Raw genomic sequence first — 12066 nt, 5'->3', positions numbered from 1 at the left:
CCTTGGCTTATTTTTGTTTTCAGGACTGGGTTTGTTACCCACTACTGTAAAAGAAAACAAACACACACACAAAAAAAAACTAATTTTATGTAGACTTCTGCAAATTTTGAGCCTCTGAATCCCCCATCCCCCTACACACTGGGTATAAAGTTCTAAATATTTCTGGACTATATCAGAGGGATGAATTGATTTATGTGAAAGTCCTTTCTGGACAAGCTGCAGCCAATTAACTTGCTTCCTGCTAATTCCTCAGTGTCCAGCTTCATGTGTCCTTCATCAACTTGTATTATTCTTGAAGAGAAGGAGGATGGTAGAACAACAATTTCCTGAAGTACCCTTTTCTGTTCCCCAAATCTTGGCCAAGTTAAGGGAACAATAGGAATTGTATTAAATGATGCTTATTTTCACTTGGGTTTCCAAAGAATGTAGTCACTTTAGTATTACCTGTGGAAAGCTGCTTTCTTGTGTATACTCCATGTTCTTTACGATGCCTGTCCCAACTGTACAAGACAAACTAGTACTCTCACTGCTTCTGTAGTCTGGCTTATAAAACCCCTCTCCATGTGGTAAGTGATGCAGAACTGAAGGCTCTGTGGAGAGAAAAGCCCACTTGGTCAGCTGGTTGCCACTGAACAAAGAATCAAGAAGGACAGAGATGCTTTTTTCTGGATTTACATTGAGAGGATCTGAAGTGTTATTTGGCAAAGCATCTCAAGGGTCAGATATTACTCCTGGAGCTTCCCTATAAGTGTCTCTCAACAAACCTTATATATCATTTCCCATCTCGGGGTATCTTCTTTGAACACTTGGAAACTGTCCCACTTCCCTAGCACAATTGGATTGTGGGATTTAGAAGGTGGCCACCATCATATATGCAGTCTATTATTGACTAAAAAGTTGTCATGTGGCACATGATTGTGTAAAGGTATAGTTTGTGACAACTTTGAAGTTGTTGTTTGTTACTCAGCATAATTTCTTTGAAGTCCATTAAAATATTTACAGGTATCAATAGTTCATCCCTTTTTAAGACTGAGTAGTATTCTATGGTATTCATGTACCTTAGTTTAAATATTCACTTATTCAGAAACATTTTGTTTTTTGCCTTTTTGAGGCTATTACAAATAAAATTGCTGTGAACAACCATGTGCAAATTGTTGCATGGATTAAATTTTATTATCACTGAGATTAAGGCTAGGAGTGAAGTTACTAGAAAAAACCCATTTGGACAAGGTATATAGTTCTTTTATTATTATTATTATTATTATTATTATTATTATTATTACTATTGAATTATGAGTGCCAATGTTTGTTAACAATTGTTAACATCTATGTCCATGAGAGTAATTGGACTATCAATTACTTTGGATACTCTTTTTGACATCAGGGTAATATTAGCTTTATAAAATTAATTCATAAGATTTCTTTTCTATTTATTTTCTAAAGAGACTATGTAGACTGTTGTTATTTTTTTTAAACATTAGATAAAATTCTTCAGTGCAACTATTTGGTGCTAAATGTTCTCTTTCAGATGTTTTTAATATTCTGAATAAAATTTCCTCAATAGATGTAGGACCATTCAAAATTACATATTTCTTATTGGAGGAGTTGTAATAGTTTCTATTTTTCATGAAATTTATGCATTTTCTCTAAAATGTCACATTTATATGGGTGGAAATTAGTTTTGTAATAAACTGACAAACTAATGAATGACTGTACCACTTTGCAATCCCACCAGTAAAGAACGAGAGTACCTGTTGCTCTACATTCTCCCAGAATTTTGTCTTATCTGTGTTTTGGATTTTTTACCATTCCAATAACATAGTGGTACCTCATTTTATTTTAATTTGCAATTCCCCATTGATGAATAATGTTGAATGTCTTATCATATATGTTACTTTGCCATCTATATATCTTCTCTGATAAAAGTCTGTTCAGATGGTTTTTGCCTATTACTTCATCAGGTGGTGGTTGTTGTCATTGTGTGTATAAGTTTGCATTGAGCTTGAACAGTTCTTTGCATATTTTGGGTAAGCTTCTATTATCACATTTGTCTTGCACAAATATTATTTACCACTGTGACTTCACATCTCATTCTTTTGATGTTTATTTCATTCCTGCTAAGTTTAAAAATCTGCCCTTAGTCCTACACAGTGTACTTTCAATCTCAGCTATTTTAATTTTTATATATGAAATTTCATCTTTTATATTTTGCTATCCTCTTTGACTTGATTGTAACATTTTTATGGCCTTCTTCAGTAATGCTATTGAAAGGTTAAAGAATTTGAAATGTAAAGGATAAGATTTGTTTCAAGTTCTGTAAAGTTTCTAAGTTCTGTTAAGTTGCATTTGGAACCTGAAATTCATGTGGAAGTTAAAAACAACTCCCGGAAAAGCCACTGAAATGTATTTTTAAATCTCTCCTGACCATCTGGTTGCTCTGTAAAAACAACCCCCCCTCCCAGAAACCGTGCAGTCCAGCACATACACACCTCAGGGCTTAAGCCAATCAGTTCGAATGTATACCCTTGTTTGTACTGACCAATCACCCCTGCCCGACTTGTTCCCACCAGTGAATGTACTAATCATGGTTAAGAGTTGTTGTTTGATTTTCCCGAGGCGTGTGATGATTTGTTATGCTGTATGTGAAGTCCCTGCCCTTTCCAAATAATGTATATAAGCTCTGCTCAAGCTGTTCTCGGGGCTCTCTGCTCCTCTGAAGTGAGCTCTGAGCCCCAGCATGCTGGACACCCAATAAACCCTTTGCTGTTGCATGAGACAGTCTCTTGGTGGTCTTTTCCTCCGACGTTCGCCCAACCTTTACACTATAACCTTCTTATTTTTGTCAGTTTGTATTTTCTACTGATTATTCTTCTATTTTCTCCTTGTTTTCATACCTGATAAATTTTTGACAGTTTTAATTTTTCTTTTTCTTTTTCTATTTTTTTTTTTTTGTGTGTGTTGGACAATGTGGTATTCCTATAAAGATGCAAATATTGAACTTTGGATTGGGACACAATAATTACTTGAAAATCATTTTATCCTCTGTTAATTTTTCCCCCCTGCTCAGGATTAAGCATGATTCTGAGCACTCATGGTTCATCTGTTTTCCATTCTTGATGGAAGAAATGGACATTGTTCTTGTCCCTGTGTCAGGGTCAGGGATCACTTCATCATGTCAGATGGTTCTTTTCTGACCTTGGGTAGTTTTCTAACACACATGTGCTGACCGGTAGTGACAGGCCTTTTAACTTGATTTCCACCCACTTGTACTGCTTCACACTACTTAATTTACTCTCTGCCTCACTTACAGATGTGCTGCTCCCACAGTCTCAGGTATTCTGGACTCCAGATTTGTATTCTGACCTCAAATATTGCTTTTTATGTGGGATTTCACAATTTTCTCTCAAATGGTTTTTAATACCTTGAAAGTGTTTTGTTGTTTGTAATACCTTAAAAAAATTTCTCTTAAAGTTATCTTTCCCATTTGTTGATCACTGCTCTAATTCTTTATTTTTACCACAGGATTCTCATTGGTAGGAGCAATTGGTAAATGTCTGTTTGGGTACATATGGACTGTGGCTTGAGCCCAGATGAGCAGTATGCATCTGTCACCTGATGGACCATTTGGTGCCCCTAATGTGTGACCCTTAATTGCAGCATCTTAATGGTTTACTATAATATTTATTATACATTTATTAATCATTTTCTACAAACTCATCCCTCAGGATCTGTCTTCAAGAATGACATTTAAGTGAATGTCCATTTTTATGTTAACTTCTGTCAGTTTTTCTGTCATGTTATTCACATATAAATGTCACATATTGAAAGAAACTTGGTAAATGCAGAATAACATTTCCAGAGAATACTGCAACATCCTAAATACTGAAATTAATTTCCCATTTTTTTCTGATTTTACTTACACATATTATAGTGCTGAAAATTTAAGTAAAGAATCTTCCATAATTGAAATTCTAAAATTTACAAAGACATTGTTTAAGCATGTCATTGCTTTTAAGAGAATACTTTCTTTCACTGTTAATATCTATTTAATTTTGAGTATTAGTGCAATACTATAAATTGGAATTTTATCTGGCTCCTAAAAGTCATCTTGACTATAAAATATTCATATTTCTAGGATTATAATTCAAGTACAAATTAACTAGGTGTCCACGGATTGAACTTTCTTGCAGAACATTATATTTATCAGAAAAGTATTTGATAAACAATTAAACCAGCTCTATCTACTCTTCACTAGTTCTGGGATTATTAAAAATTTATTAAAAAAAGAAGGCACTTCATCTCGGCTGCTGCAGTAGTCTGGTGCTTCATTCCCCTGTTTTCCTCAGGCTTGTGCACTCAGCGTCGGAGATGGCAGTGGTGCCAAGAGCGGCTCCACCAAGTTAAAGGTGGGGGTCGGAGGTCCACAGCCCGCAGAGGGGCCATCACACATCTCCCATCCTCAGCAGGCTCCCCCATCTTGCCTCCAGGCTAATGGTCGAGGGGTAGAATACCGCCCACCAGAAGAGCTGGAACGGGTGTGGGTTCGTGTTCAGGGACTAGCAGGGCTCAGAGAGGGAGGGGCGCACCCACTATTACTGCTGGCCAAAAGGAAACCACCTATGCCACAGTGCAAGGGCACTAGGTAAGACTCCTGGCTGTGGCCCATGGGCATCTGAGTAAGTAGACTTACAGACTTATGCCTGTAAGTCTGCCCAGCTTCCCACTTGCTGGGTTCCCACTCAATGGAAAGGGAACCAAGTGTGTGCGTGGAGTAACAAGCTAGCTTGCAATAAACACCTCTTTGCTGCTTACATCAATCTTGGTCTCTGGTGGTCTTTTGGGGGTCCCAAATTCAGGCATAAAAGCTGTCCTCCAAGTGAATTCAGAGCCTCTGAGAGGGAGGGAGGTGCTGCTTGACCGGCAGCGAGCCCTGCAAGAGGCCCTGGGTGTCTCCAGGAGGTGGAGTTGACTGGCCACCTACCCCCTGAGTGCCCACTGAAACCTGGTGAACAGACCCAGTTGGTGGGCTGTTGGCCCACAGTAGCCCGTACCTACCCTCCACTGCATCCCAACCCAGGACACCACTCCTTGAGCCCTGTTGAGGAGCTGGAATGGGAGGTGTCAGTGCTGCAGCATCGCAGCTGCTGCCTGAAGCTTGGCCCCAGCCCCTGAGCTGAGTGGTAAACAGCTGCGAAGCAGGCTCCAGGTACAGGCGCACACACTGCATGAGTTGGAGGAGCAGCTGGGGGATGCCCCGCAGCCTTGGCCTCCCAGTTCTCCCTCCACAGCCTCTGCTACAGTCTGCAGGAGCACCCAAGGAGTCTGCCTGGGCACATGCCTAGCTCAGCTCAGCCAAGAAGATGTAGTTCTGCATTCCGAGAGCACCTCCCTCTCAGAGTCTGGGGCCAGCCATGATAATGAGGAATCTTGTGGCTGCTTCTCTCTGGCAAAGTGCCCCTTGCCACCAAAGGCTTGGGACCAGCTGCAAGCAATATCTTGGGGGTACCCTGAGTGGCAAACCCTATGGAAACCACCTCCGTCAGATCTTTAAGGGGATCTGAAGAGCCGGAGAAACTCTGTGGCCACCAGCCCCACCGGCACCACACATTCGCTGCCCAGGAGTGCCTCCAGTTGAGGGGCGAAGTGTGCCTGCCACATGGGGCGCTGGCCCTCAGCTCTGCAAGCCTGAAGGCCAGCAGCAAGGACTCTCAGATGGCCTTACCCCTGGAGGGCCCTGCTTCAGATCGCGCCTCCCTCTTTGCAGCTCCCACTTGCTGCAGCAACAGCTCTGAGGCCCTGATGGGGGAGCTGGGGGAGCTGGCTCTCTTCCTGCTCCTGTGGCTCCCCCTGCCACTGGCCTACCAGTCTGAAAGAGCAATGAGGTGGTGTATGAGCAATCCCTGCCTTCTCCTCTCACACAGGAGGGCCCTCAGACCCTCCCTGGGCCACCAGGCCTAGCTTACATGCTCCTGCTTCCCATAGAGGCCCTCCTCCCACCTGTATGTGGAGACTTCCTCTTGGACTATTCCTTACACCGGGACCTGCCCACATGGGGCAGGCTGGGAGAGCTGCTACCTACAACTGACGTCCCAAGACAACTCTTCCTCCAGGATGGTCTCCTCACCTATGCTCCCTGGCCCATCACCCATGTATGCAGCTGATGGCAGCAGCCCCCTTCTCCACAGCAAGGACCCCCACACCCATGCCACCCTACCAAGCCCTGTGGCCTGCCCCTGGAAGCTGCTGAGAGTCCAGAGGTGCACCCAGACCCTCTGCAATGGATGTCCCTATCCACCCATATTGCCCCGACTGGTGAGCGCAGTGGCCACAAGAACCTTGCCCTGTAGGGGCTACGGGACTGATACATCCAGAACTCGGGACTGGCCACAGGGTCCCAGTGTGGGCCTATGCTCCCTTATGTGAACCCACCACACCCGCCCTTCCTCCATGCCTCCTTCTATGATGTGGGCAATGTGCTGTACAGGGTCCCCAGCCAGGCTACAGTCCCGCACTCTGGGAGTTTCAATGCACCCCCTATGTCCAGCAGGTATGGGGGGGTGCTTTTACTGATGAATAGGGGTCTCTTGAAGCAATTGATAAAGATATTCAGGCCACGGGTCAGCTAGTCATGTTAGTTAATGACTGGGACCACAAGGAAACTAGCTGCAGTGTTGACACAGGTCATTTTCAGGTGTGACCTGCATTCGTCCTTGGGGTCTTGGTAGAGTGGGATCTTGGGCACTGGTAGTAGTTCTTTACCAAGTCATAGAAGTTGGCTGGAAATGAGCCTTGAAGTCAGGGTGCTGGGAGAAAGGGACATCATATGCCCTCAACTTTCTTTTCCTGCTTTCCTGTGCTTGCCTCAAAGAGATTCTTTTTCTCTTTTGGTGTCATGTTTGTCTTTTCCTCTCTCTTTTCTGTCTTCCCCACCCTGTCCTCCAGATTCTTGCCTTCTAAATACACTACTGGATTTCCTGTACCCCACCCCTCCCTCCTCAGCTAAAGGCTCCTTTAAGTAACCTGAGCTATAGGGGAACCAGTCTTACAGTTGTGACGCCCAGGCCCCTTCTGATTTGCTCCTTGTTGGTCTGGGCATGCTCCAGTCCTAGAAGCACACAGCCAGCCTCACTGAGCCCTGGGATGCAGTTGCTCTCAGTCCTTGGCTGGGTGCCAACCTGATCTTCCAAGGTCCCTGGCTCCCCAAGGGCCCAGGAATGTGTCTGCTATCCTGCTTCTCTCACACTGTGCTGGGGACTGAGGGACTTTAGCCAGTGTCAAGGAGAGTGAATGACGCAATAGGGATTCCAATCCCCTTTTTCCATTTCTGTTTACAGTTGTGATTGAGTATTCACTGTCTTTGCCCAATATTAGGCATTTTATAAAAGGGAAACTGTGAGCTTATCCTCGTTGGGTTCATTCCTGTCCCCCTGCCTAACCTGTTCTGTTCAGGTCCACCATCCTCCACAATGGTCTTAGGACCCTTTTGGGGGGTAGTCAGGAGACTCTGTTGTGAACAGAAGTCCCTTCCACCCCCCAAACTGGGGCAGTTTAGATTTCTGCCCACATTTGGAAGGATTAAATTCTGGGTGGTGTACCCTATCCCTCTCTGTGCTGATTGTCCCCAATCATGAGGCCCTATAGGAGGCTAACAAGGGGCAGAGCCACTGGATATTGTGGTGGTTGAACCTGGTATCTGGTAGATGCCAGTACAATCCTGAGACGACTTCTGGCCATGGGCCAAAGGCCTCGTCACATCCTCCTTGGCTTTCCTTCCATTCACTACTTTTTAAACAACACAAGCTGTGTTTTCTATGATACCTGACTGTGACTTTCTGAGCTGGGAGTTCCCCTACCCCTTTTACCTTGTGTTAAAACTTTTCTTTTTTGTACCAGTGAATCTGGGACCAAGACACTACCCACACTGCAAGGAGATTTCTATAATAAATGTGTAAACTGAAAAAGAGAAATAAAAAGAAAAAAAAAGAAAGAAAAGAAAAAAGTGGGATACTGAGCAGGGATTGTGGCTCAGCCACAGAGCACTGTGCATGTGCGAGACGCTGGGTTAGAACCTCAGCACCATATAAAAATAAATAAATATATAAAATAAAGGTATTGTGTTCAACTATAACTAAACAAAAATATGTTTTTAAAAAAGAGGGGGATATTAAAATACTATTTTTAATGTTTTTCATGGCCCTGAATTTCAAGATTTGAGAATTATTTTGATATTGAGGATTGTTTTTTGAAGCAAAATAAATATTTCCAGCTGGTGTCTTTTGATTTTTACCTCCACACATTATTAAAAGAGAGCAATTATACATTTTTTTTCTGTGATGAAAGGGTGATGTTTGAGTTACTTGTGAAAACATGTTGTGCTTAGCTTGCTGTCTGACTGCATCATGGATGCTCATGTGGCAGATACAAAGCCTGATGCAATGAATGCTTTGTCTTTGGTTTTATCAAGACAAAAACCCAGTGCAACCTTGATTCTGAGAAAAAAGTGAGATTACAGAGAAAACTGAGTGAAATCATCTTTTTCCCCAAATGGGTAGAAAGTATATAAATATATGTATTTATATATATTTTAAAAATATATATAATACATATTTAAGTATAAAAATATTTAAGTATAAAACATAGATATATTTATGTGTATATTTAAATATGAACATATATTTAAATAAGCAAACACTTCTCATTTTATCAAGTGAAACCAGATAGGCTTCATAACTCAAGCCAAAAAATTAAAGGATATGATTTTGTAATAAAAATTTTTAAAGGTCCCCAAAAGAGTTTTCCCAGCCAATTTCATTTCATTTGATTTTTTTTAAAGAGAGAGAGAAAATTTTTTAATATTTATTTTTTTTTAGTTTTTGGTGGACATAACATCTTTATTTGAATGTGGTGCTGAGGATTGAACCCAGCGCTGCGCGCATGGCAGGCAAGCACTCTACCATTTCAGCCACATCCCCAGCCCCTGACTTTGTAATTTAAGACCTTTGATCCAACACAATGTGCTCTCTCTTTCGAAACAATTTCTTCTAGAGACCATGTATGATGACAAGTATTCTGCCTGGTCTCATAATTCATTTTCTACATACAGATAGCAATTATACTTTAAAGACTTGCATTGGTAAACATAATTAGGCAATATAATATGAACTTTTTCCAAGTTTTTTTCCAGTTTCAATAATCTGTCATTGTCATTTTCAAGTCAGTAAGGGCTTTGAAGGGGACTCTATGATTCTTTTTCACATTATTTTCTCAACACATTTTGATCAGGCTATGACCAGTTTGTCACAGATGCATGATTTCCTTCTCCTAACTCTGTCAGGAGCATTAGTTTATTCTACATGTGTAACCACTGAAATAATCTAACTTTGTGAATGACATTTGCATACTCAATCTCCTTGTTAGGCAGAGGAGGAAATTCAGGTTGTTTAAGGGATTTACCCAAGATGATGAGAGGACTGCTATATAACTTCACAGGTGTGTAAATTTTCTAACATGACTGCACCATATTGTCATGAACTTAGTGACTTAAAACAAATTTCTTATATTACAGCTTTAGTGTTCATAATCCTGGAGCCAGTTTTCTGACCTTCAATCAAGATGTCCACAAGACTGCCTTTCTTCTGGAGGCTCCAGGGAAGAATCTGTTTCTAACCTTTTTCAGAGTCCACCCACTTTTCTTACTTATGACCAGTTCTTCCACCTTCAAAGCAAGTCACTACACCCTTTGCATTTGTCATCACCTCTCTTCTTTCTGACATGTTTCTATCTTATAAGGACTTTTGTGATGACATCGAACCATCCTGGATAATTTATAATTTTTGTCCTACATTAAGATTCTTAACTTGCTTTTCTAAGTCCTTTTTACCAGAGTCACAGATTCCAGACTTAGCACACAAACATCCTTGGAGAATATATTATTTTCTCTAACTTAACAGGTAATTTTGCCATGTGAACATTTGTCTTTATTAAATAATATTACATTTTATACTTTATCACTGAATTAGCAAAAAGACAAATATAATGTAGGCCTGATTTATTACTATATATTCCTCATTGTGACAGCTGAATTTTTCTTCTGATTTAGAAAGAAAGAAAAATTAAACCATTTCATTGACTATTGTACCTACCAGATAGGTAGGCCCTGGAGGACTGAGATAAAGGGTCTCAAATGTTTGAATTTTCCCTACTTTTTCTTTCACTCACTTCCAGAGGCCTCTCTGTAAGTGTCATAGCTAAACTGCATAGGAAATTACATGCTAAACTTTGGAATGGTCACCACATATGGATGCTTTTAGTATGATTAAGAGTCCACTCATCAATGCAGTTTTGTTGATCCTGTTGCTGGAGAGCTACGCAGACAACAGCCTGACACTCAGGAATGACACCATCATATCAACACCGTTCCATCTTCATGAACAAGTACTTTTGCCTGAGAGTTTCACAAATAATGCCTTCAGCCCCCATGCTCTTTTGAGTGTTCCTGCTATGTAATATCCAGAGAGAAATGTATATATCCTCTGAGGTAAAGATCTACCTGCATCCTTTTTTTCACACTGCTTCTATGATATCTAGCCCATGAAATGAATGATATTATGAGACTATGTGGCACATTGTAATAGTGATTGTTGGCCAATGTCCTCCCAAGTGAAGGATCATCCAGAGGACCCCAGGCCACAGCTACACAACATCTTCAGAGTTCCATGTCTGAGCAACCTACCTTTACACAAGGAGCTACCTACATCATGTTATGAGACTGTCTCTATCATGGATACACATAATAGAGTGTAGAATACTTTTAGGATGTCTGAAACACTGTCTTGAGTCAGTTTTGAGGTCCTGGCCAGAGGCTTGTCGGATCCCCTTCCTGAGCACACAATTTAGTCCATAACCAACCTTTTCCCTTTCTGGGCTCTCATACTCTAGACTCTTATTTCCCTCATCACCCCAGGGTCAGGTAAAAAACCACTAGGAACAGCTCTTGTGCCCCAGAGCCCACTGGCATTATTCAAAATTGTCCTAAATAAGCTTCATCTCCTTCATCTGTTCCTTCCCATAGAAACCACATAAAGGAGCATGGCCACAGTTCCCCTCCCTTCCTCTGCATGGACACTTCACCCCAAAGGGACTCCTGAGTGTCACTTGGTGAGGCATGGCCCTTCCCTCATGGGTCTGTGAGTAAAATAAGTATTGCTCAATGGCAGTTCTGTCTTGAACTATTTGTTCACAGTCATAAGACCTGTAAAACACAGACAGGTCTTTAAAAACAAGACCCATTGAAACCTGGCACTGAATCAACTGAATAGTCCAAAGAGCTCACTGAATCCAAGCTAAGCCTATGAGAGTCCAGGAATGTAGCAATAGAATTGGTGAGCTAAAATACAGAAACTGTCATATAAACAGTGAGACATTTATAATGCAAACACAAAATAAGATATATTTATATAAAGAGTTAATGAATGAGAGCTGGTTCCTAGTCTGTCCTATAGATAAACAAATGTTCACTTATTCCATATTAGAATATATGAAAAGCTTTGTAAGTACTATCTCATTTAATCTTCATTATAGGCACACAGGTTTAGAGGTCTTATATTTTTAGTACAGATTTAGAAATTGAAACTCAAGAAAATTAATTGCCTAAAGTAACAAATATTAAGACACATAGGCATATTTTCAATTATATTCTGCCTGACTCTTGTCATATCTATAATGCAAAATAATGTTTCTGGACTTTCACAAATATTTTTTTTTTAAAGATTCAAAAGTTTATTAACTGAGGACATTTCCATGGACATGGAAAGTATCCTAAAGGAAATACAGAAATTGAAAATTTTTCTAAAGAGAGAATAAACTGGAAAATGTACTGGGTTTTTTTAGTGAGGTAGAGGGGCAGGAAGAGCTGTCACCATTTTTAGAGTCATGTCAAGGGCTATGAAGTTAGTACGTTTTGTTAGTTACTTAAAATTCAGGGAAAAAAAGCCTCTCAAGTGCAAGGGGGAGGTGGCAACTTGAGCTCAGTTTTGTACATGCTACATTTAACCAGTGCTACAGTCT

General features: G+C 41.0%; 1 pseudogene; it reads left to right on the top strand.

Annotated features, from left to right (window-relative positions):
* The first annotated feature begins 1328 nt into the window (after positions 1 to 1328).
* Positions 1329 to 10397, top strand: LOC107161131 (annotated as a pseudogene).
* The last annotated feature ends 1669 nt before the right edge of the window (positions 10398 to 12066 follow it).

The sequence above is a fragment of the Marmota marmota genome, unplaced genomic scaffold (assembly GCF_001458135.2).
Source record: "Marmota marmota marmota unplaced genomic scaffold, marMar, whole genome shotgun sequence".
Taxonomy (NCBI): Eukaryota; Metazoa; Chordata; class Mammalia; order Rodentia; family Sciuridae; genus Marmota; species Marmota marmota.
This window is presented reverse-complemented; position numbering and strand designations above follow the sequence as displayed.